At 37.0% G+C, this 24505-nt stretch overlaps 1 pseudogene; it reads right to left on the reverse strand.

Moving 5' to 3' along the window:
* Nucleotides 1-409: 409 nt before the first annotated feature.
* Nucleotides 410-20172, reverse strand: LOC135775190 (uncharacterized; annotated as a pseudogene).
* Between the last annotated feature and the right edge of the window lie 4333 nt (nucleotides 20173-24505).

Below are 24505 nucleotides of genomic sequence, written 5' to 3' on the forward strand. Positions count from 1 at the left end.
CAAACACACCACCAATATAATATTCACAAAAAAAAATTCAATAAACGACTGCAGCTGTGTTATATCAAGAAACAAAACATTCCTGACTACAAAAATAACTCTGGAAACAAAGTATATGGTAAAAAAAACTATTTACAGTAAGCACGAATAAAACTTCATTCACCACAAAGACAACACACACATTATTCACACACAAATAAAAAGCAAAAACAACACAACACTTACTACTGCTCGAACTGTGCGCTTCTTCTTCTGTTGTTTTATGTAACACGCGGTGAGTTTGCGCCATCTGCTGGACGGGAGGATGACGCAACAGCTGCTTGACAACAGTCATTCACCATAGTTACACACATACAGTTGTGTATAAAATAAAAGCAGTGTACTAATAAAAGTGAATAAAGTGCAAACATTTTTAAAAACAGAGTTTATTTCCATATTTCAAATGTATTTAAAACATTACACGTTCAATTACAAATTAAAGTATTAACACAGTTTACAAGTCTGTCTTATTCTTTTAAAGGGAAGCAAATAAAATGAATATTAATCTGTTCAAATAAAAATAAGCAGTGTCAACATTTTTCTCTGTAGACACTTAAAACTGAAGAAATTTCTTAAAATTTACCTTCACTTTAACCTATTGAATTATTAATATTTAGTTGCATAACCATTCTCATTGAAATTCTCATTGCACATCTGTGTCAAATTAACTCAACCATCTTCTTAATAAAATATATATTCATCCGTTTGGACCAATGGTGGAAACCAAACATTACGGCAGAAGGATCGTCGCACATTCGGTCCTACTAGCGACGTTTTAAAGCTATGGTCTACGATTTCAAAGATTGTTCATTATTAATAACCTTGTTTCGATGCTGGTTATGGTTCTACAGTAAAATCATAACAATATGAAGAGAAAAAAGAATGAAAAAAATCCATTCACTCTATTGGGTGTACAGCGGCAGAGAACTTGACCAATGTGGGCTGTCCGGAATTTTTGTTGAGCAGGTACGTATTTATTTATTTTTTAGTGTGTGAGGCGTTACATAAATATCTTTATATCAGTCTGACAACATGCTCATGCTGCCGGTCGGCATTGGAATGTTAGCCGTTTAGCATCGTGTATCACTGGTCAAAGTAATTATATTTATTAAAGTGCTTGAATTTCAATAGGCCTAGCGGGTTTCTGTTCGAGCCGATCGGAATTTGAACAAGATGCGCTGTGTGCTGCTAAAACAATTAATCAAAACCTTAGCAATACTAACTAATAATTATTGTGCAATTAATGTGCACTATGCAGCACTATTGACAAGGGGAAACAAGGCTTAGGAGGGGAAACGTATGCCAAACGTTGTTGTGAAAGTAAATAACGTCAATCAGTCATAATTGTAAGTGTAAGGCTTTATGTGTTTACTGCTCGGTAAATCTCTGTTCCGATGTTTACTACCGGTGATCACAGCTTGACTGAGTTACGTTGTTCAGGTCGTTTCCCGGTGGGAGGGATCAGGTAGCACAGAGGGGCGGGATGAGTTTTTTAAAACTTACTAACCGTCTCAGGCTTTCTCGACCGATTTTCAACATCGTAGACTACAGCTTTAACATTAAGCAACTTATGTAGCTTCATCTGACTCTAAAAGATAAAGAAAAACCACATTGTTCGTAATTATGAATCTAATTGATGTAATTGTAGAATTTGGATAAACATTTGATCATTCTGTTTGACTCATGTTTATATTGAATTCATTCATTTGATTACCAATGTCGTATCGCCCCACACCGGCCACTGTGTGGGTTCCGAACACAAACTCAACCGTACTAAAGGTTTTGGCTAAAGCAGTTTAACAATGCTGCTCCTGCGATCTCTTGCTAAAAGTTCCCATGTAGCCCCATGCAATCGTTTGTATACAACTAAGTAATAAATTCAAACTATAACCAGAGGTTTGAGCTTAGCATCCTATAGCCGAATATTTGAGGTAGATATGAGCTTGATGAGAGCTTTTTAGTTTCTAAATTTAGTGTCTTTGATAAACGGTTCCCTGTAGATTCAGCCATTTGGTGCCAGTTTTACAAATACCTTTTGTCAGGGTTTGGCATCACCCTACAAAACTGATCCTTTTTCCCTTGTTTATGATACAATACCATGATTTATCACATTACAGATGTGGCACTGCTATTATTTTGAACATAACTGTATATCTGAGAGTTTGATTGATTTAGTAATTGTAGGGTGGCTAAGATGACAGACAAGGTGGCTGAAGCCCCCCTAAAAAGGGTCTGGAACCGCCCTGATGTGAAATTTCTACCAGACTCTTAATGAATTCTGTCAACAAACTGGTATTTCTGAATGGCCTGAGGCTGGGATTAAACGAATTTGACGCAAAAGTTTTTTCATTTAGTGCTCTTTGCATCTGAACTCTTAAATTACAAAAATCACCATAGTAGGGACATTTTAAGGCCTTTCTTTAGTGTGAATTATCATGTGCCTTTTGAGATCAATCTTACGACTGAAGCTCTTTCCACATTGGTCACAGCTGTGAGGTTTTTCTCCAGTGTGAATTCTCGTGTGTTCATTAAGGTGGGCTTTATTCCTTAAGTTCTTTCCACATTGATCACAGCTGTAAGGCCATTTTCCAGTGTGAATACTCATGTGCCCGTTGAGATCGCTCTTACGAACATAACTCTTTCCACACTGATCACATCTGTAAGGCTTTTCTCCAGTGTGAATTTTTATGTGCTGATTAAGGTCAGTCTTACGGATGAAACTCTTTTCACACTGATCACAACTATAAGGCTTTTCTCCAGTGTGAATTTTTATGTGCCCGTTGAGATCGAACCTACGAACAAAACTCTTTCCACATTGATCACATCTGTAAGGCCTTTCTCCAGTGTGAATTTTTATGTGATTACTTAAATGCAATTTTCTATTGAAGGTCTTTCCACACTGATCACAGCTGTAAGGCTTTTCTCCAGTGTGAATTCTTATGTGCCCGTTAAGATTAAACCTACGAATAAAACTCTTTCCACATTGATCACATCTGTAAGGCTTTTCTCCAGTGTGAATTTTTGTGTGCTCACTTAAATACGATTTTCTATTGAAGGTCTTTCCACACTGATCACAGCCGTAAGGTTTTTCTCCAGTGTGACTTCTCTTGTGAACAAAAAGGCAAAACTTGCGATTGAAGGTTTTTCCACACTGATCACATGTGTAAGGTTTTTCTCCAGTGTGAATTCTCATGTGATTATTAAGCATATATTTCGTAGTGAAGGTCTTTCCGCACTGAGGGCACACAAGAGCATCCTTAGCTGTTGCCTTTTCCTTGTTTTTTCTTTTAGGGGACAAATTGCTCCCAGTAATCGAGCAGCTCAGAGATTCTTCCTTGGGTAACAAATGATGAGGTTTCTCCTCCATTTCATTGAGTTGTGAAATGTCCTCCTTTACCGCTTTCTGATCTAAAATGAACAGAGAAAATCATTATGAAGAATTTGAAACAGTAAAAAATGCAACTATAATTGTGTTTGTGTCTTTGTCATTACTGGTTAAAGGAACATTCTACTTTTTTTGAAAATATGCTAATTTCTAGCTCCCCCGGGGATAAACATTTGATTCTTACCGGTTTGAAATCCATTCACCCGATTTCTGGGTCTGGCGCTAACACTTTTAGCATAGCTAAGCACAATCTATTGAATCTGATTAGATCATTAGCACTGCGCTAAAAAATAATCAAAGAGTTTCGATATTTTTCCTATTTGAAACTTGACATTACGCACTGCCCGAAAATAGTCCCCTGGCATTGAAAGTTATGAAAGGGAATATGTTCAGGCAGTGTGTAATATCATTACGCCTCTTGCAGCCAAGTTACGGCAGCAAAGTCCTTGATTATTACAACAGAATGAGAGTATAGTTCCTAACCATACCTGCCTAGAAAACCACAACTTTTAATTTTCTGTCAGTCTTAGTATACGATGTAACTACAAAAGAGTCAAGTTTTAAATAGGAAAAATATTGAAACTCTTTGATTATTTTTTTAGCGCAATGCTAATGATTTAATTAGATTCAATGGATTGTGCTAAGCTATGCTAAAAGTGTTAGCGCCAGACCCAGAGATCAGCTGAATGGATTCCAAAATGGTAAAATGTTTAACTCTAGGGGAGCTGAAAAATTACCTTATTTCCAAAAAAAAGTGGAGGGTCCCTTTAAACATTAGAGGCAGATCCATAAATGAATCAAATCACCTTGATCTGTTTGTTCTCTTGCATTTGTGATTTCTTCTTTTGGCTTCATCAGGTCTGAAAAGAGAAAATCATTATAAACAATATGACAGTAAAAACATAAAACCGATCATTTTTGAAACTGTAATTGTAGTTTTCCTGTCTTTTATGTCAATAATGACTAGGGATGTCCCGATCAGGGTTCTTTTGCCCTCGAGTACGATTCATTTTCATTTGATCTATCGACACCGAGTCCTGATCCAATACTTCTGCCGCACGCGTTGCTGTTTCTGTGTGGAGTCAAAAGGGTCTAACTCTGTGCCAGCGCATACTGAGAATATCATGTATATGTACAGAACAGAGTTTGTGTCCTTTCACTCCACTCAAAAAGAGCCCGTACGCACGGTCGAGAGCATCCGTATGGCGCACACTTATTTACAGCAAGTTTATTTTTTAAAAATGTAAATATTTGCATATTTCTATGCCCATTTTGTGCGTACCAAATTAGGATATCCTACAAAGCAATGAAAGCCAAGTGAAAAAACAACCATACTTGTTTGCTAAGAGGACAAGAAATTATGACAGTGAGAGTGACAAGCAATAAATAATAGGGCTGGGTATTGGCAAGGGCCTCCCGATCACGATACATGGGTCATGATTCAATACGTATCACGATACAATACTATGCGTTGCATGTTGCGATACATTGCAATACTTTTTCTTTTCTTTTTAATCAAAAACTATCACGATAGTTATCGGTGTATCGATATTTTTGCACAGCCCTAAAAAAATCATATCTGTGTCTGATAAAGGCATGGCCTTTATATATAGCATGGAGGAGGTTCTAACATTTTTTATCCATACTTTGTGATTAAGTGACATTTTTAAATATTAAATACATTTAATAAACATTAAGTTTACATGGATGAGGTACTTTTTAATGTGTGCGAGTGTATAAAAATGTTCATCACCACCACCAAAGACTATTTTGTCTGTACATACTGTGCGTACCTGAATAAATCAAATCACTTTCATCTGCTTCTTCTTGTTTCACTTCTATCCCACAGTCCAGCAGATTCACTGATGTCTTCTGGTCTTCATTACAGACAGAAACCAGAAGATCTGTAGATGTTTGATCAGTAAAGCCACAGAGAGAGACACCAGATACATCCTGGAAATAACATTAAAACAAACAGTTGTGATGATGTACTTTCACTATAGGATCAACACTAAACACACAAACCTCAATCATGATGACAAAGAGTGTTTAAGTGTTTTAATTTATACAAACCTTTGTGTTGAGTTCATCTCTCTGTCTGAGCTTTGACTCCAGTAACGCCACCTCTTTCTTCAGCTGAGAGATTTCTGTCATCAAATCATCAATATCCAGCATGGACAGATCAGTTCCTATTGATTTACAGCACATCACATCCATCTGATCTCTCATGATGAACATCTGAACACAAACACATCACCAATATAATATTCACACAAAAACATAATTTCAAAAGGATTATAAACGACTGCAGATTTGTTAAATCAAGAAACAAAACCTTACTGACTACAGAAATAACTCTGGAAACAAAGGTGTATGGTAAAAACTATTACAGTAAGCAAGAATAAAACTTCGTTCACCACAAAGAGAACACACAGATTATTAACACACATATAAAAAGCAAAATCATCACAACACTTACTACTGCTCGTATAGAGTTTCTCTTCTTCTTCTGTTGTTTTATGTAACACGAAGTGAGTTTGCGCCATCTGCTGGACGGGAGGATGACGCAACAGCTGCTGACAACAGTCATTCACCATTGTTGCACACATACAGTTGTGTATAAAATAATAGCAGTGTACTAATAAAAGTGAATAAAGTGCAAAAAAATTTAAAAACAGAGTTTATTTCAAATGTATTGAAAACATTACACATTCAACTACGAATCAAAGCATTAACACAGTTTACAATTCTCTCTTGTTCTTTAAAGGGAAGCAAATAAAATGAATATTAATGTTCCAAAAAAAAAAAAAAATCGCAGTGTAAACTTTTTCTCTGTAGACACTTATAAACTGAAATAATTTCTTGAGATTTAACTTCACTTCTATCTATTTAATTATTTATATTTGCTGCACATCTGTGTCAAATCAACCCAACCAACTTCTGGCACCCAGAAACCGATATTTTACCCCAAGATCCACAGTTCCTGTTCATTTTTAGGTTTTACGTCAAAAACTGCATTTTTATTGTCACCCCACAAGATTTCAATGGGGTAGAGATCAGGGGATTGAGCTGGACACTCCATAATAACCTCAATCCTTTTTGTCTGGAACCAAGATTTTGCCCTCTTGCTTGTGTGTTTGTGGTTGTTGTCTTGTTGAAACACCTATTTACGGGCCATTTTCTCTTCAGCCAAGGGCAACATAATCTTATCAAGTATTTTGATGTATTCAAACTGATCCCTTTTCTCTTGTATAAGATAAATAAGCCCAACACTGTAGTATGAAAAACATCCCAATCCCATGATTTTTGCACCACCATGTTTAACTGTCTTTGTAGTGTACTGTGGCTTGAATTTAGTACCCGGGAGTCGCCTGAGGTTCTGCCGATAACCACTTGACTCGAAGAGAACAATTTTACTCTCATCAGGTCAGAAAATTTTACGCCATTTTTCTTTCGGACAGTTGATGTGTTTTTCAACAATGGTGCTTTATGGGGTCTTCTTGGAAACAGCTCAGCTTCAATCAGATGTCTTCTGACTGTCACTGTACTTACAGATCATTTTAGATCATCTTTGATCTTTCTAGAGGGGATGAAAGGCTGAATCTTTACATCCGGACTATTCTTCAATCTGTATTAACCATATTGCTTGTTTTCTTCCATGTGTTTGGGTTTTTGTTGCCATTTTAAAGCATTATTTTGATCGAGCCACTTTTAATAAATGAGTCTTTAACTCATAACAAGTAGTGTGGATATCATAACAAATGGGTCTATTGTTTTTCTATTACACTACTACATCTGTAAGTAAATCATTTCTAATGCAGAAATAAAACTATTACGGATAACAGGGGTTTATCACGTTACTGATGTGGCACTGCTATTATTTTGAACATAACTGTATATCTGATAGTTTGATTGATTTAATAATTGTAGGGCGGCTAAGATGACAGACAAGGTGGCTGAAGTCCCCCCTAAAAAGGGTCTATAACCACCCTGATGTGTTTTCTTATAAAAATGAAATTTCTATCAGACTCTTAATGAATTCTGTCAACAAACTGGTATTTCTGAATGGCCTGAGACTGGGATTAAGTGGATTTGAAGCAAAACTACTTGATGAACGAATAATACATGCCAAAAGCATTCGGTTAATATCATCATCTCATTTTTGACCGAGGTTGCGTTTAGTGGTTTTTGCATCTGAACTTTTCAAATACGAAAATCACCGTAGTAGGGGCATTTTAAGGCATTTCTGTAGTGTGAATCCTCATGTGCCTATTGAGATAAGTCTTGTGAATGAAACTCTTTTCACACTGATCACATCTGTAAGGCTTTTCTCCAGTGTGAATTTTTGTATGCTCATTGAAATGCGATTTTCTATTGAAGGTTTTTCCACACTGATCACATCTGTAAGGTTTTTGTCCAGTGTGAATTCTTATGTGCTTGTTGAGATTAAACCTACGAAGAAAATTCTTTCCACATTGATCACATCTGTGAGGCTTTTCTCCAGTGTGGATTCTCGTATGCTCCTTAAGGTGGCTTTTATTCGTGAAACTTTTTCCACACTGATCACATCTGTAAGGTTTTTCTCCAGTGTGAATTCTCATGTGATTATTAAGCATAGATTTATATGTGAAGGTCTTTCCACACTGAGGGCAAGTAAGAGCATCCTTGGCTGTTGTCTTTTGCTTGTTGTTCCTTTTAGGTGACAAATCCCTCCCAGTTATCGAGCAGCTTAGAGATTCTTCCTTGGGTATCAAATGATGAGGTTTCTCCTCCATTTCATTGAGGTGTGAAATTTCCTCCTTTACCACTTTCTGATCTAAAATGAACAGAGAAAATCATTATGAAGAATCTGACACAGTAAAAAATGCACTGAGAACTTCTGCAACTATAATCAGGGCCCGAGCACCGAGGAGCGGGCCAGAATGGCCTGCATCGAAAGGTGCGAAGCCCTATTGTTTTTGCTTGGATTTATTATTTTTTTTACATTTTGGGGCATTTTGGGGGCCTTAACATACTGGAAAACTATTGAAAATTGGCAGAGACGTCAGAGTCGTCGGCCATTAGGACCGGGCAAAGACTGGAACACGGGCGTGGCAGGAGGGCTCTGTAGTGCCCCCTGTAATGCAAAAACAAAAATTTGTGCACACAGGCAAACATGTACGCACATGTACGAGAGTTGGTACGCATATAGATCTCATTGACCCGAACAACTTTCGCCCTCTAACATTTTAGCTCTGCCCAACAGGAAGTCGGCCATTTTGGATTGTTTAAAAAATGCATGCGGTGAACTTTTAAATACTCCTTCTAGGGGATTCATGGGATTTGCACCAAACGTGGTGAACATGATGCCGAGACATTGTACTTGCTAAATTGCGAAAAGGGATATTTGATATCTCAAATGCTGTTCCCATGGCAATGCGTCAAACTTTGCTTTCATTTTCCAGCATATTTAAAGCTGACAGTTACATGCTGTGAACTTTTAAATACTCCTCCTAGAGGATTCATGCGATTGACACCCAACAAGTTCAACATGATGCCGAGACATTAAAGATAATAAATTGCTAAAGGATTTTTGATATCTTGAACGGTTCTGTAATGGCGAGGCGACAAATTCATGGCGAAATCAGAGAAACAGAAAGTGTTTATTATCTATGGTAAAAAAGGTCTTATTGTGATGACACGCGGGGTGTTTGTTTGTCTGAAGATTCCGATCGCATTGATGTGCCTATTGTGACTCCCGGGCATAGCGCCACCTCCAGGTGCCAGGAAGTGTGTCAGTCACAAAGGTGGATTTTTTGACAGTTCCATGCAATGTTCTTTTAAATACCCTTTTAGGATATTCATGCGATTAACACCAGAAGTGGTCAACATGATGCTGAGACATTGTAGATGCTAAATTGCAAAGGAATTTTTGACATCTCGAATGCTGTTCCCATGGCAACGCATCAAACTTTACTTTTATTTCATGCATATTTCCTCTTGGCGTGCTTAGATTAACTTTAAATTTGGCACACACATCAGAGTTGTCGGTTGTTAAGTGTTGACAAAAACGTCAGATGAAGGCGTGTCTATGTAGTGGCGGACTAGCGCACCCCGTTTGTCTAAAATGTGGGGTTTCTTTTACCTACTGTACCTAAATGGGTCAGTAGCAAGATGAAATAGTCCACTGATATTTACCCACTTGATGCACATGCCCACTGGCATCGTTTTCTTGGAGGCACCGTGTAGCGGTAAAAAAACGTGCGAGGGCCCGCCATCGCTGCTGGCAGCTATAATTGTGTTTGTGTCTTTGTCATTCCTGGTTAAACATTAGAGGCAGATAAATAAATCAAATCACCTTGATCTGTCTGTTCTCTTGCATTTGTGATTTCTTCTTTTGGCTTCATCAGGTCTGCAATAAAAAAACATAACACTGATCATTTTTGAAACTGCAATTGTAGTTTTCCTGTCTTTTATGTCAATACTGGCCAACATGTATTATTTAAGTAATAAATAATATGTGTGTCTGATAAATGCATAGCTTATAGTTAGCTGTTAGTTATCATTTTATTTAGTTTTATATTGTAAAATTGTTATTGGTATGATTATATACCAAGCTTGGTCTAATTATCAGGTCTACCAAATTAGGATATCCTACAAAGCAATGAAAGCCAAGTGAATAAACAACCATACTTGTTTGCTAAGAGGGCATGAAATGACAACAGCATGAGTGACAAGTAATAAATTATATCTGTGTCTGATAAATGCATAGCCTTTATATATAGCGAGGAGGAGGTTATAACATTTTTAACCATACTTTGTGTTTAAGTGACATTTTTAAATATTAAATACATTTTATAAACATTATGTTTACATGGGTGAGGTACTCTTTAATGTGTGAGTGTATAAAAATGTTCATCAACCACCACCAAAGGCCATACCTGAATAAATCAAATAACCTTCATCTGCTTCTGTGTCTTCTTGTTTCACTTCTATCCCACAGTCCAGCAGATTCACTGATGTCTTCTGGTCTTCATTACAGACAGAAACCAGAAGATCTGTAGATGTTTGATCAGTAAAGCCACAGAGAGAGACACCAGATACATCCTGGAAATAACATTAAAACAAACAGTTGTGATGATGTACTTTCACTATAGGATCAACACTAAACACACAAACCTCAATCATGATGACAAAGAGTGTTTAAGTGTTTTAATTTATACAAACCTTTGTGTTGAGTTCATCTCTCTGTCTGAGCTTTGACTCCAGTAACGCCACCTCTTTCTTCAGCTGAGAGATTTCTGTCATCAAATCATCAATATCCAGCATGGACAGATCAGTTCCTACTGATTTACAGCACATCACATCCATCTGATCTCTCATGATGAACATCTGAACACAAACACATCATTATAATATTCACACAAAAACATTATTTCAATAAACGACTGCAGTTTTGTTAAATTTAGAAACAAAACCTTCCTGACTACAAAAATAACTCTGGAAACAAAGTGTATGGTAACAAAATAAGTATTTACAGTACGCAAGAATAAACTTCGTTCACCACAAAGATAACACACACATTATTCACATACAAATAAAAAGCAAAAACAACACAACACTTACTGCTGCTCGAACTGTGAGCTTCTCTTCTTCTTCTTCTGTTGTTTTATGTAACACGCGGTGAGTTTGCGCCATCTGCTGGACGGGAGGATGACGCAACAGCTGCTTGACAACAGTCATTTACTATAGTTATAGTATTATACACACATAAGTTGTGTATTAAATAAAAGCAGTGTACTAATAAAAGTGAACAAAGTGCAAACATTTTAAAAATGGTTTATTTCCATATTTCAAATGTATTGAAAACATTACACATTCAATTACAAATCAAAGCATTAATACGGTTTACAAGTCTGTCTTGTTCTTTTAAAGGGAAACAAATAAAATGAATATTAATCTGTTCAAATAAAATAAAAGCAGTGTCAACATTTTTCTCTGTAGACACTTAAAACTGAAGAAATTTCTAAAGATTTAACTTCGCTTTAAACTATTGAATTATTTATATTTAGTTGCATTGTTGTTTATATCTGCTGCACATCTGTGTCAAATCAACTCAACCAACCGGCACCCAGAAACAGATATTTTAGTCCAAGATCCACAGTTCCTGTAAAGTTTGTAGGTTTTACGTCAAAAACTGCATTTTTTGTTGTCACCCCACAAGTTTTCAATGAGGTAGAGATCAGGGGATTGAGCTGGACACTCCATCATTACCTCAATCCTTTTTGTCTGGAACCAGATTTGTCTTGTTGAAACACCCATTTTAGGGGCATTTCCACTTCGGTCAAGGGCAACATAATCTTAACAAGTATTTTGATGTATTCAAACTGATCCCTTTTCTCTTGTATAAGATAAATAAGCCCAACACTGTAGTATGAAAAACATCCCAATCCCATGATTTTTGCACCACCATGTTTAACTGTCTTTATAGGGTACTGTGGCTTGAATTTAGTACCCGGGAGTCGCCTGAGGTTCTGCCGATAACCACTTGAGTCGAAGAGAACAATTTTACTCTCGTCAGGCCACAAAATATTACGCCATTTTTCTTTCGGCCACTTGATGTGTTTTTCAACAATGTTGCTTTATGGGGGCTTCTTGAAAACAGCTCAGCTTCAATCAGAAGTCTTCTGACTGTCACTGTACTTACAGATCATTTTAGATCATCTTTGCTCTTTCTTTAGGGAATGAAAGGCTGAATCTTTACATCCTGACTATTCTTCAATCTGTATTAATCGTATTGCTTGTTTTTTTTTTCATTTCTTTTACTGTCTATGGTATTTACATTACAATCCAGGACGCTATAGCAGTCAGTCAAACTTGCTCAAACTCAAACAGTGTAAAACCAAACCCTATTATTTCACCAATCAGATCCTAACGTTTCTCTCTTTTCTCTTCCTCATTTGCTGCGTTCCGCTGTCACTCGCGTGACATTACAAAGCGGCAGACGTGAACACATCGGTTTACTTGGATTCGGAGCGACAATTTTCACACAAAAGAGAGGAAAACGAGCGCCATTGCGGAAAATCCTGGTGGCGAGGAAGAGAGGGACGATGCAACAATATTTGTTTCGAAAAAGGCAAGGAAATACTTCTGGTCATTTCTCAATTGGAAGACTGCAGCCTCCGGAGGTCAAATATGCAGGCTGCATACGTCATCAAGCCTGGTTTATTAAGGTAAACTGTGCATTACATTCGCAAGACATAAGCATACTGCAACAATTTACGATTAACTAAGTATAATAGTCAAGTTTATAATTGTTAATATTCTGAAATAAGGCAGTCTTGATGACGTATGCAGCTTAGAAATACGACATCCGGAGGCTGCAACCTTCAGATTGAGAAATGACTTCTACCACGAGTTCCTCATCAGAAAGTTGTAACATGACTGCGTTTCTCCCTGATGCCTCAAAATGTTGATTGTTTAGCGTTTTAAAGGTTTATTTTTTAGTTTAGTTTTAAGGTTGGCCAGTTCTTTTCCTTTGCGACAGTGCTGCGGCGCTTGTGGCCTCTAGGGGTGCTAGGCATGAAAAATACATGTCTAGCGGCCCCTAGTGGCCAAAAAGTTCGACGGTGTGCCTTTAGGCACATTTGAAGCAAAACTACTTGATGAACGTATAATACATGCCAAAAGCATTCGGTTAATATTATCATCTCATTTTTTACCGAGGTTGCGTTTAGTGGTTTTTGCATCTGAACTTTTCAAATACGAAAATCACCGTAGTAGGGGCATTTTAAGGCCTTTGTTTAGTGTGAATCTTCATGTGCCTATTGAGATAAGTCTTATGATTGAAATTCTTTCCACATTGATCACAGCTGCAAGGTTTTTCTCCAGTGTGAATTCTTATGTGCACGTTGAGATTAAACCTACGAAGAAAACTCATTCCACATTGATCACATCTGTAAGGCTTTTCTCCAGTGTGAATTTTTGTGTGATTACTTAAATGCGATTTTCTATTAAAGGTTTTTCCACAGTGATCACATCTGTAAGGCCTTTCTCCAGTGTGAATTCTTGTGTGATCATTAAGGTGCCATTTATAATTGAAGTTCTTTCCACAATGATCACATTTGTAAGGCCTTTCATTAGTGTGAATACTCATGTGCCCCTTGAGATCACACCTACGACCATAACTCTTTCCACACTGATCACATCTGTAAGGCTTTTCTCCAGTGTGAATTATTATGTGCTGATTAAGGTCAGTCTTACAAATGAAACTCTTTCCACACTGATCACATCTGTAAGGTTTTTCTCCAGTGTGAATTCTCATGTGCACATTGAGATTACCCCTATGAAGAAAACTCTTTCCACAATGATCACATCTGTAAGGCTTTTCTCCAGCGTGAATTTTCGTGTGGTCAGTAAGGTGCCCTTTATACCTGAAGTTCTTTCCACACTGATCACATTTGTAAGGCCTTTCTTTAGTGTGAATCCTCATGTGCCTGTTGAGGTCAATCTTACGAATGAAACTTTTTCCACACTGATCACATCTGTAAGGTCTTTCTCCAGTGTGGGTTTTCATGTGCTTATTAAGTTTATATTTATATGTGAAGGTCTTTCCACACTGAGGGCAAGTAAGAGCATCTTTAGCTGTTGCCTTTTGCTTGTTGTTTCTTTTAGGTGACAAATTCCTCACAGTAATCGAACAGCTCAGAGATTCTTCCTTGGGTATCAAATGATGAGGTTTCTCCTCCATTTCATTGAGTTGTGAAATTTCCTCCTTTGTCACTTTCAGATCTAAAATGAACAGAGAAAATCATTATGAACAATATGACACAGTAAAAAATGCACTGAGAACTTCTGCAACTATAATTGTGTTTGTGTCTTTGTCGTTACTGGTTAAACATTAGAGGCAGATAAATAAATCAAATCACCTTGATCTGTCTGTTCTCTTGCATTTGTGATTTCTTCTTTTGGCTCCATCAGGTCTGCAATGAAAAAAGAAAATCATTATGAACAATATGACACGGTAAAAAAAAACATAATACTGATCATTTTTTAAACTGGAATTGTAGTTTTCCTGTCTTTTATGTCAATACTGGCCAACATTTATTATTTAAGTAATAAATAATATCTGTGTCTGATAAATGCATAGCCTTTATATATATAGCGTGGAGGAGGATATACAATTTTTTCAGACTTTTCCATACATTTTTAAATATTAAATACATTTAATAAACATTATGTTTACATGGGTGAGGTACTTTTTAAAGTGTGAGTGTATGAACCATAGACTGTAAAAAAAAGATGGACGACGCGACGTCGCCTCCCTCCATTGTAAATGAATTGAAGCAAAAATGTCCGTCCACGGTCGCCGCCATGTTACGTAAAAACGTCAGTTTGGAGCCAGGGCATGAGCAGAAGGAATCGTCCGTGGAGCCAGAGGCAGAGCCGCGGTATCAAACTTCCGCCCAAACGCTCGCGCGACCAATTGAACCACGCCAATCTTAACAACACGCCCTGTTTCTATAGCATGAAATAACTAGCTAAAATGAAAGTTATCACAAAAATGAACACTTGAACATATATCAATGTGATAACAACTACTTAAAAGGACTAAAACTATCTTTTGGAAACTTTTATTGGAAGTTTAAATAATTTTTTTATTTAGAGCAGAGTCCCATTTGTTTGAAAGGAGAGGGCGGGTTTATGACTTGTACTGCAGCCAGCCACCAGGGGGCGATCAAAGAGCCAGAGGCTTCACTTTTCAAGACTTATGAGGCACACCCGGTATGAACATGTTCAGCAACCTCCACCAAAGACCAATATTGTCTTAGAATAAACTGTACATACCTGAATAAATCAAATCACCTTCATCTGCTTCTGTGTCTTCTTGTTTCACTTCTACCCCACAGTCCAGCAGATTCACAGATGTCTTCTGGTCTTCATTACAGACAGAAACCAGAAGATCTGTAGATGTTTGATCAGTAAAGCCACAGAGAGAGACAACAGATACATCCTGGAAATAACATTAAAACAAACAGTAAAACAAATGTACTTTCACTATTGGACCAGCACGGTGTCATTTAAACCTCAATCATGATGACAAGAGTGTTTAAGTGTTTTAATTTATACAAACCTTTGTGTTGAGTTCATCTCTCTGTCTGAGCTTTGACTCCAGTAACGCCACCTCTTTCTTCAGCTGAGAGATTTCTGTCATCAAATCATCAATATCCAGCATGGACAGATCAGTTCCTACTGATTTACAGCACATCACATCCATCTGATCTCTCATGATGAACATCTGAACACAAACACAACGCCATTATAATATTCACACAAAAACATCATTGCAATAAACGACTGCAGCTTTGTTAAATCAAGAAACAAAATCTTCCTGACTACAAAAATCACTCTGGAAACAAAGTGTATGGTAAAAAAGTATTTACAGTTAACAAGAATAAAACTTCGTTCACCACAAAGATAACACAAAGATTATTAACACACATATAAAAAGCAAAACAACACAACACAACTTACTAATGCCGCTCGTGCGCTTCTCTTCTTCTGTTGTTTTATGCAACACGCGGTGAGTTTGCGCCCTCTGCTGGACGGGAGCGTGACGCAAAAACTGCTTAACATTCATTTACTATAGTTACACACATACCGTTGTGTTCAAAATAATAGCAGTGTACTAATAAAAGTGAATAAAGTGCCAAATTTTTTTTTAAAACAGTTTATTTCAAATGTATTTAAAACATTACACATTCAACTACAAATCAAAGCATCAACACAGTTTACAATTCTGTCTTGTTCTTTTAAAGGGAAGCAAATCAAATGAATATTAATCTGTTTAAAAAAATAGCAGTGTTAACATTTTTCTCTGTAGTGAAATTTCTTAACATTTAACTTCACTTTAAACTATTTAATTATTTATATTTTTTTGCATAACCATTGTCATTGATATTTGCTGCACATCTGTGTCAAATCAACTCCAGAAACAGATATTTTAGCCCAAGATCCACAGTTCCTGTCAATTTTTAGGTTTTATGTCAGAAACTGCATTTTTATTGTCACCCCACAAGTTTTCAATGGGGTAGAGATCAGGAGATTGAGCTGGACACTCCATAATAACCTCAATCCTTTTTGTGTGGAACCAAGATTTTGCCCTCTTGTTTGTGTATGTGGGGTTGTTGTCTTATTGAAACACCCATTTTAGGGGCATTTCCTCTTCGGCCAAGGGCAACATTATCTTATCAAGTATTCTGATGTATTCAAACTGATTCTTTTTCTCTTGTATATGATATATAGGCCCAACACAGTAGTATAAAAAACATCCCAATATCATGATTTTTGCACCACGTTTCTATCAGACTCTTAATGAATTCTGCTAACAAACTGGTATTTCTGAATGGCCTGAGGCTGGGATCAAGCGAATTTGAAGTGAAACTACTTGATGAACGAATATTACATGCCAAAAGCATTCGATTAATATTATAATCTCCTTTTTGACCGAAGTGGCATTTAGTGGTTTTTGCATCTGAACTCTTCAAATGTGAAAATGAGCAAATTAGTTTTTTTTTTAAGGCCTTTCTTAAGTGTGAATTCCCATGTGCTTCAAGTTTAAACTTACGAATGAAGCTCTTTTCACAGTGGGTCACATTTAAAAGGTTTTTCTCCAGTGTGAATACTCATGTGCCTGTTGAGTGCGAGTTTACGAATGAATCGCTTTCCACACTGGTCACAGCTGTGAGGTTTTTCTCCAGTGTGAATTCTTGTGTGCTCCCTTAAATGCCATTTATTCTTAAAGGTTCTTCCACATTGATCACAGCCGTAAGGTTTTTCACCAGTGTGATTTTTTTTGTGCTCACTTAAAAGATATTTATTCTTAAAGGATCTTCCACACTGATTACATCTGTAAGGTTTTTCACCAGTGTGAATTTTCATGTGTACATTAAGGTCAGACTTACGAATAAAACTCTTTCCACACTGGTCACAGCTGTGAGGTTTTTCTCCAGTGTGAATTTTTGTGTGCTCACCTAAATGCCATTTATTCTTGAAGGTCTTTCCACACTGATCACAACTGTAAGGTTTTTCTCCAGTGTGATCACTTTTGTGAATATTAAGGCTAGACCTGCGAATGAAGGTTTTTCCACACTGATCACATCTATAAGGCTTTTCTCCAGTGTGAAGTCTTATATGCTCATTAAGGCAAGAATTGCGAGTGAAGGTTTTTCCACACTGATCACAGCTGTAAGGTTTTTCTTCTGTAAGGTGAGTTTTCGTGTGCTCATTGAGGTGACATTGATTCGTGAAATGTTCTTCTTTTGGTATCAAATGATGAGGTTTCTCCTCCAGTTGTGAAATTTCCTCCTTAACCACTTTCAGATCTGAAATGAACAGAGAAAATCATTATGAAGACTTTGACAGTAAGAAAATGCATTGACCCTAACCGTAACTTCTGCAACTATAATTGTGTTTGTGTCTTTGTCATTACTAGTTAAAGGTAGGGTAACAGATTTGATCCTGAAACATTTTTAGTTATGCTGGTTAAAAGTCTCCTCACATCCTGATAGCAATCACTGTGTTAAGTTGTTTAAATGTATTTGTAAAAATGTATGTCATCTGTGAAAGGCGTAGGACCAAAAAATGTTCAACAAATCATAGATTTCGGTCCGAACGGACGTTTCCTTTTATGTCCCTCATACGTACGCGTAATTTGAATTCCCACCGCGCAGCGAGTCCACGCAGATACCATACGTCATCGGCGCGTTCACGTGCGCTCTGTCTGTAAACAGCGAGAACACCAAACTTTTCTGCTGAATTGACAACCTACACAGGAGCAACAAAACTAAATGCATCTTTTATAACAACAACAGCAAAAACTGCCTGGATCAGCAAGAGAAAAAATCAAAATTAACATCAGTAACTTTAGTGCTTTACCACGAGATGCAAACAGCTACAGGAGGCAAAGCGTCTGAAAGGGTCGTTGCACTGTTTATTTTGGTAAGGTAGGTACGCGATATGTTTGTATTGAGATGGATTCAGATATTATACTTTGATGAAACGTTGTGTTGCTTATGAAATTTGTGTTCGTTTACGGATAAGCATAACGATATAGTTACTACGTCTACACAACCGAACGTGTGCTTAAACTAATTCTGATGTAAACCAGTTGTTTATGTTGGTTATTTTGGAAGTGTTATTCACTTTGTACTGCAAAGTTTTCTCACTGGTGAATGAGACGTGATCGTCTGATCTGTGCGTGTTCATGTGTTTGGAAAGAGGCGTGACTTTGGAGAGCGATTTGACTTGAGGGTGGGATCGGGATTTCATTGCTAGGCGGCTACCGTTAGCATTTTTCAAAATGTGTTACCCTACCTTTAAACATTAAAGCCAGATACTTAAATAAATCAAATCACCTTGATCTGTCTGTTCTCTTGCATTTGTTATTTCTTCTTTTGGCTCCATCAGGTCTGAAATAAAAAGGGAAAATCATTATGAACAATGTAACAGTAAAAAATACACCGATAATTTTTGAAACTAGGGCTGTTTCTCAATACCAAGTAGGCCAAGTTCAGACTTGCAAGTTCAGACTTAGTACGCGCAAACACATTACGAATCATGCCACATACACATTCAGTTCTTGTGCGTGTATTATAGTTAAAACAAATGTTTTGTAGAGATTTACTGCATTTGTATTAGCTATTATGGCAACCCCTAACTGTCGGTCTTCCTGGATTTCGTAATAAACATTAAACAGCCAGTCAAAACGGCACACTTGTGTCCTTCGCAATAGACTACCATTAGCTTTAGTGGCTCAGCGGAAGTCATAAACAAGAAAGCTCAAAGATGGCGGCGCCCACATTTACGTCAAGAAACAGGTGGATAGTGCAGTCCTGGATATTCTTATTTTAATTTATTTTTAACTAATTATATAAAAATGTAAAAACCCTGCATGTTTTTGTTTTGAAAATATGAAATATGTGGTTAAGGCAACACGTGAATACACTGATTAGCTTTACTGTATTTATTACAAAATTAAGTATGATATAAAACACAACCATTTATTTTAATACTACGAAACGTTTGTACAACATGAAATAAACACAAGAAAAATATCCAATTAAAGTAAAGCGGAGTAATTTACTACAGTGTTAAGATTATATAAAAAATATGTGTGATTTTAAGTTAGAAAACTTTAGCATCCTTTAAAAGGATAATAACATATAACAGACTTCATATGAATCAAGAGAAATAAACTGATGAGACAAAAAAATGCCAGTTAGATATATCCAAAGGGAATGTAACGACGGGGAAGGAGTTATAGGTCCTGAATTTGACGCGTGCATTAGGCTTGCTAAAAAACAAACAAATGTATTGTCCATATCTCAGTATGAAGTTGAATATGCCAGTCCATTTATTATCATGGCACATAAATCAAATAAAGACAAATAAAAACTTTACAAAACTTCAACTTTCATAACAATAAACAAAATACGAACTTAAGATTAGCACAACAGATCCTGGGACATTATGTGACCTTGGAATTTACAAGTGCACAAGAACATATGGATAATAAATAAATATATAATAAATTGGACACCAATTTTGTCCAAGATAAAACTGTGCATACCTGAATAAATCAAATCACCTTCCTCTGCTTCTGTGTCTTCTTGTTTCACTTCTATCCCACAGTCCAGCAGATTCACTGATGTCTTCTGGTCTTCATTACAGACAGAAACCAGAAGATCTGTAGATGTTTGATCAGTTAAGCCACAGAGAGAGACACCAGATACATCCTGGAAATAACATTAAAACAAACAGTTGTGATGATGTACTTTCACTATAGGATCAACACTGAACACACAAACCTCAATCATGATGACAAAGAGTGTTTAAGTGTTTTAATTTATACAAACCTTTGTGTTGAGTTCATCTCTCTGTCTGAGCTTTGACTCCAGTAACGCCACCTCTTTCTTCAGCTGAGAGATTTCTGTCATCAAATCATCAATATCCAGCATGGACAGATCAGTTCCTACTGATTTACAGCACATCACATCCATCTGATCTCTCATGATGAACATCTGAACACAAACACATCACCATTATAATATTCACACAAAAACATTATTTCAATAAAAGACTGCAGCTTTGTTAAATCAAGAAACAAAACCTTACTGACTACAGAAACAACTCTGGAAACAAAGTGTATGGTAAAAAGTATTTACAGTAAGCAAAAACAAAACGTCATTTACCAAAAAGACAACACACACATTATTCACACACATTATTCACACACAAATAAAAAGCAAAAACAACATAACACATACTGCTGCTCGAACTGTGCACTTCTCTTCTTCTTCTTCTTCTTTTTTTATGTAACACGCGGTGAGTTTGCGCCATCTGCTGGACGGGAGGATGACGCAACATCTGCTTATCAACAGTTATTCACCATAGTTACACTTTGGTTACACACATACAGTTGTGTTAAAAATAATATCAGTGTACTAATAAAAGTGAATAAAGTGCAAAATTTTTAAAAACAGAGTTTATTTCCATATTTCAAATGTATTGAAAAAAATACACATTCAATTACAAATCAAAGCATTTACTCGGTTTAAAACTCTGTCTTGTTCTTTTAAAGCGCGGCAAATAAAATGAATATTAATCTGTTAAAAAAAAAAAAAACAGCAGTCAACATTTTTCTCTGTAGAAACTTAAAACTGAAGAAATTTCTTAACATTTAACTTCACTTTAAACTATTGATTCTTAATATTTAGTTGCATAACCTTTGTTGTTGATATCTGCTGCACATCTGTGTCAAATCAACTCAACCAACTTCTGGCACCCAGAAACAGATATTTTAGCCCAAGATCCACAGTTCCTATTCAATTTTAGAAATTCAGCAGCAGATAAATTTTATAAGAATGGGTGAAACATCTGCTTTCACACTTTCCTAATAAAGAACAAAATTGAGATGTGGGTTCTTTTCACAGAATGACCTCATTTTCCAGTTAATCTTCACACTAATATTATTTTGATAATGCCACTTTCAATAAATGAGTGGATAACAGTGGTTTATCACGTTACAGATGTGGCACTGCTATTATTTGAACATAACTGTATATCTGAGAGTTTGATAGATTTAATAATTGTAGGGTGGCTAAGATGACAGACAGGGTGGCTGAAGCCCCCTTAAAAGGGTCTAGAACAGGGGTTCTCAAAGTCCGGATCCGAAGGGAACTTGTTCCGGACCCGCGTACACTTCATATTGCAAGTGCATTAATTTCTATGCGATTGATTAAATGTGTGCATTTTCTTCTTTAAAAATTCATTTTAAACTTGTAAACCATTAGTTTAGTTTTTATCTTTTTCGATTTAAGAGTATTCCTGGTCTGAAAAAAAAACAAGTTATTTAAACATTTCCTGTGAGACGCGCTGTAGCCATCACACCCAGATATTATGCACAGCTAGTTCATGTACTACAGCTTTTGATCAGTAAGTCCTTATCAATCTGAAATCACTGTTGGTTTGAGTCATTTAAAACACGCATTTGAAAAAGCAACACTCGTCAAACATAATCATTATACAAATTCTTTATTATCATGAAAATACCTGAAAAGGTTTAAAGAACAGCAATATAAATATATCCTTAAGACATTTCCTGGAGCTGCGTCATAGATATAAACACTAGATGTCGCCTTGGGGTTCTAAGCATGCGTCAAAACCACCGCCATCTTGTCATAGGAAGTAGCTAGGTAAAACTGGTAAAATTCATGGCCGGTGCCAGACTTTTGTGCTGCGTATTGATGTTAGGCCTACTAGCACTATGCATTATAATTAGAAAAAGTAGATTTTCATAATATCAAAACTTTTATTTTTTTCTGGACTCAATGCTAAATACATGTCTGACTGTTGCAACGAACCAAAAGAAAACCAAGAAAATCGCATTCATGACGATTTATGGTGATTTTATTTCCGTTACACCATTGCCTACAATGACGCTGATGCGGGGTTCCCCTGTTTCAAGATGGCGGCTCTATTTGACGCATTCGGTCCAATGAACTGCTGTAGCCAAGGTGACATCTATGGCGCTTTTCCATTGCATAGTACCCCACGGTTTAGTTTAGTTTGGGTCGGGTCAGCTCACCTCACTTTGGCGTGGTTAGCTTTTCCATCGAGTTTAGTATCACTTCGGAGTGGGAGGGATTATAGGCGTGTCGTTATATTTACGCTGCCTACTGCTGTGACATCATACACGTGAGAGCGTTGTTGTACATTCCCATACATTCATTTATTTCTCAGTCTGCCACAAAATTAAAATTGGCCACCACAAATAGATGTTTGCACATCGCGTTTATCACTACCTCTGTCTCACATGACAGTTTCTGTTCAAACACCCGACCCGTGGCGTCAGTCTACGGCGCTCCGCTGAGCCTCATTCAAGTTGCATTTAAGCATATATAATGCGGACGTGCACGTCGCGAATGTGCTGCCACAAACTGCAAGTCTCGAAAAAACTGTTATGGTGTCCCGGATTCTCAACATGCGGATGTTTTTCATCGCTAAAAGGGTGTTTGGAAATTTCAGAACACAGATAACAACATGTTTGCTTGAGGCAGCGCAAGCTAGCAGTATACTAAAGCTAATATTTACATTATAGCGATGACGTGACGATCCTCTCAGACCAATCAGTGATCTACAGTGTTTTCGCGTCACGTTTGGTATCAGCTCGGGTCGCTTGGAACCCCAACCGAGGTGGTACGAAAAAAAGTATCGGGTACTACGTACTGCACCCAATGGAAAAGCTCCCAAAAGTAAACTGACCCGACCCAAACTAAACTAAACCGTGGGGTACTATGCAATGGAAAAGCGCCACTAGTGTACATATCTATGGAGCTGCCTGTGTATTGTTCTTCATCTGCAGCGAATATTGAGTTTCTGCACGAGAGCGCCCTCTGGCTTTTGGATGTAGCGGTATTTCAACGTAATTCATTGATGGTCTGTCTAAAGTAACAAGCAAAGCAAGCATCATCGGCCAAGTTATGAGTGCACCCCTAATTTAGGTCAGTGTCTCCGTCTACCAACCACACCTACTTTGCCACGGTTTGTGCATCTGATGGAAAACAAACTGTGCCATTTCTCATATTATGTTGCTCTGCAATTTGCACCTGTTTACTTTTGGCATACTTCACGTGTTTCATGTTTATTTTTTTTTTACTTCAAATGTAAAATAAACTTGTTAATATCCCTACTGAAAAATCCAGCTAAGACCAGCACAAGTTGGTAAGCTGGTTTTAGCTTGTCTCCCAGCTTTGTTTTAGCTGGTTTTGCTGGTGTAGCAAGCTGTTCTAGCTGTGTTTTGGTCACTTTTTCAGCTGGACTTAGCTGGTCAGGATGGAAGACTAGCTGATCCACCAGCTTTGCCATGCAGGGAGGACCAGCTTAAACCAGCTACTGCAACCTTATCCCAGCTAAAACCAGCTACCAGCTTATGCTGATCTTAGATAAATTTTTCAGTAGGGATTTGTTTTGATTTGTTGTATAAACAAATTATTTACATAAAATTATTACCATGCTTGACAATTTTTGTAATAACCAGTTTTTCCAGACCTATGAAAATTATGAGAATTCAGATTTGGACCTTTGAATGTAAACTTTGAGAACCTCCAGTCTATAACCACCCTGATGTGTTTTCTAACAAAAATTTAATTTCTATCAGACTCTTAATGGATTCTGCCAACAAACTGGTATTTCTGAATGGCCTGAGGCTGGGATTAAGCGTATTTGAAGCAAAACTACTTGATGAACGTATAATACATGCCAAAAGCATTCGGTTAATATTATCATCTCATTTTTGACCGAGGTTGCGTTCAGTGGTTTTTGCATCTGAACTTTTCAAATACGAAAATCACCGTAGTAGGGGTATTTTAAGGCCTTTGTTTGGTGTGAATCCTCATGTGTCTATTGAGATCACTCTTACGAATGAAACTCTTTCCACACTGATCACATCTGTAAGGCCTTTCTCCAGTGTGAATTCTTATGTGCCCGTTAAGATTAAACCTACGAATAAAACTCTTTCCACATTGATCACATCTGTAAGGC

Source organism: Paramisgurnus dabryanus, chromosome 21 (assembly GCF_030506205.2).
Source record: "Paramisgurnus dabryanus chromosome 21, PD_genome_1.1, whole genome shotgun sequence".
Taxonomy (NCBI): Eukaryota; Metazoa; Chordata; class Actinopteri; order Cypriniformes; family Cobitidae; genus Paramisgurnus; species Paramisgurnus dabryanus.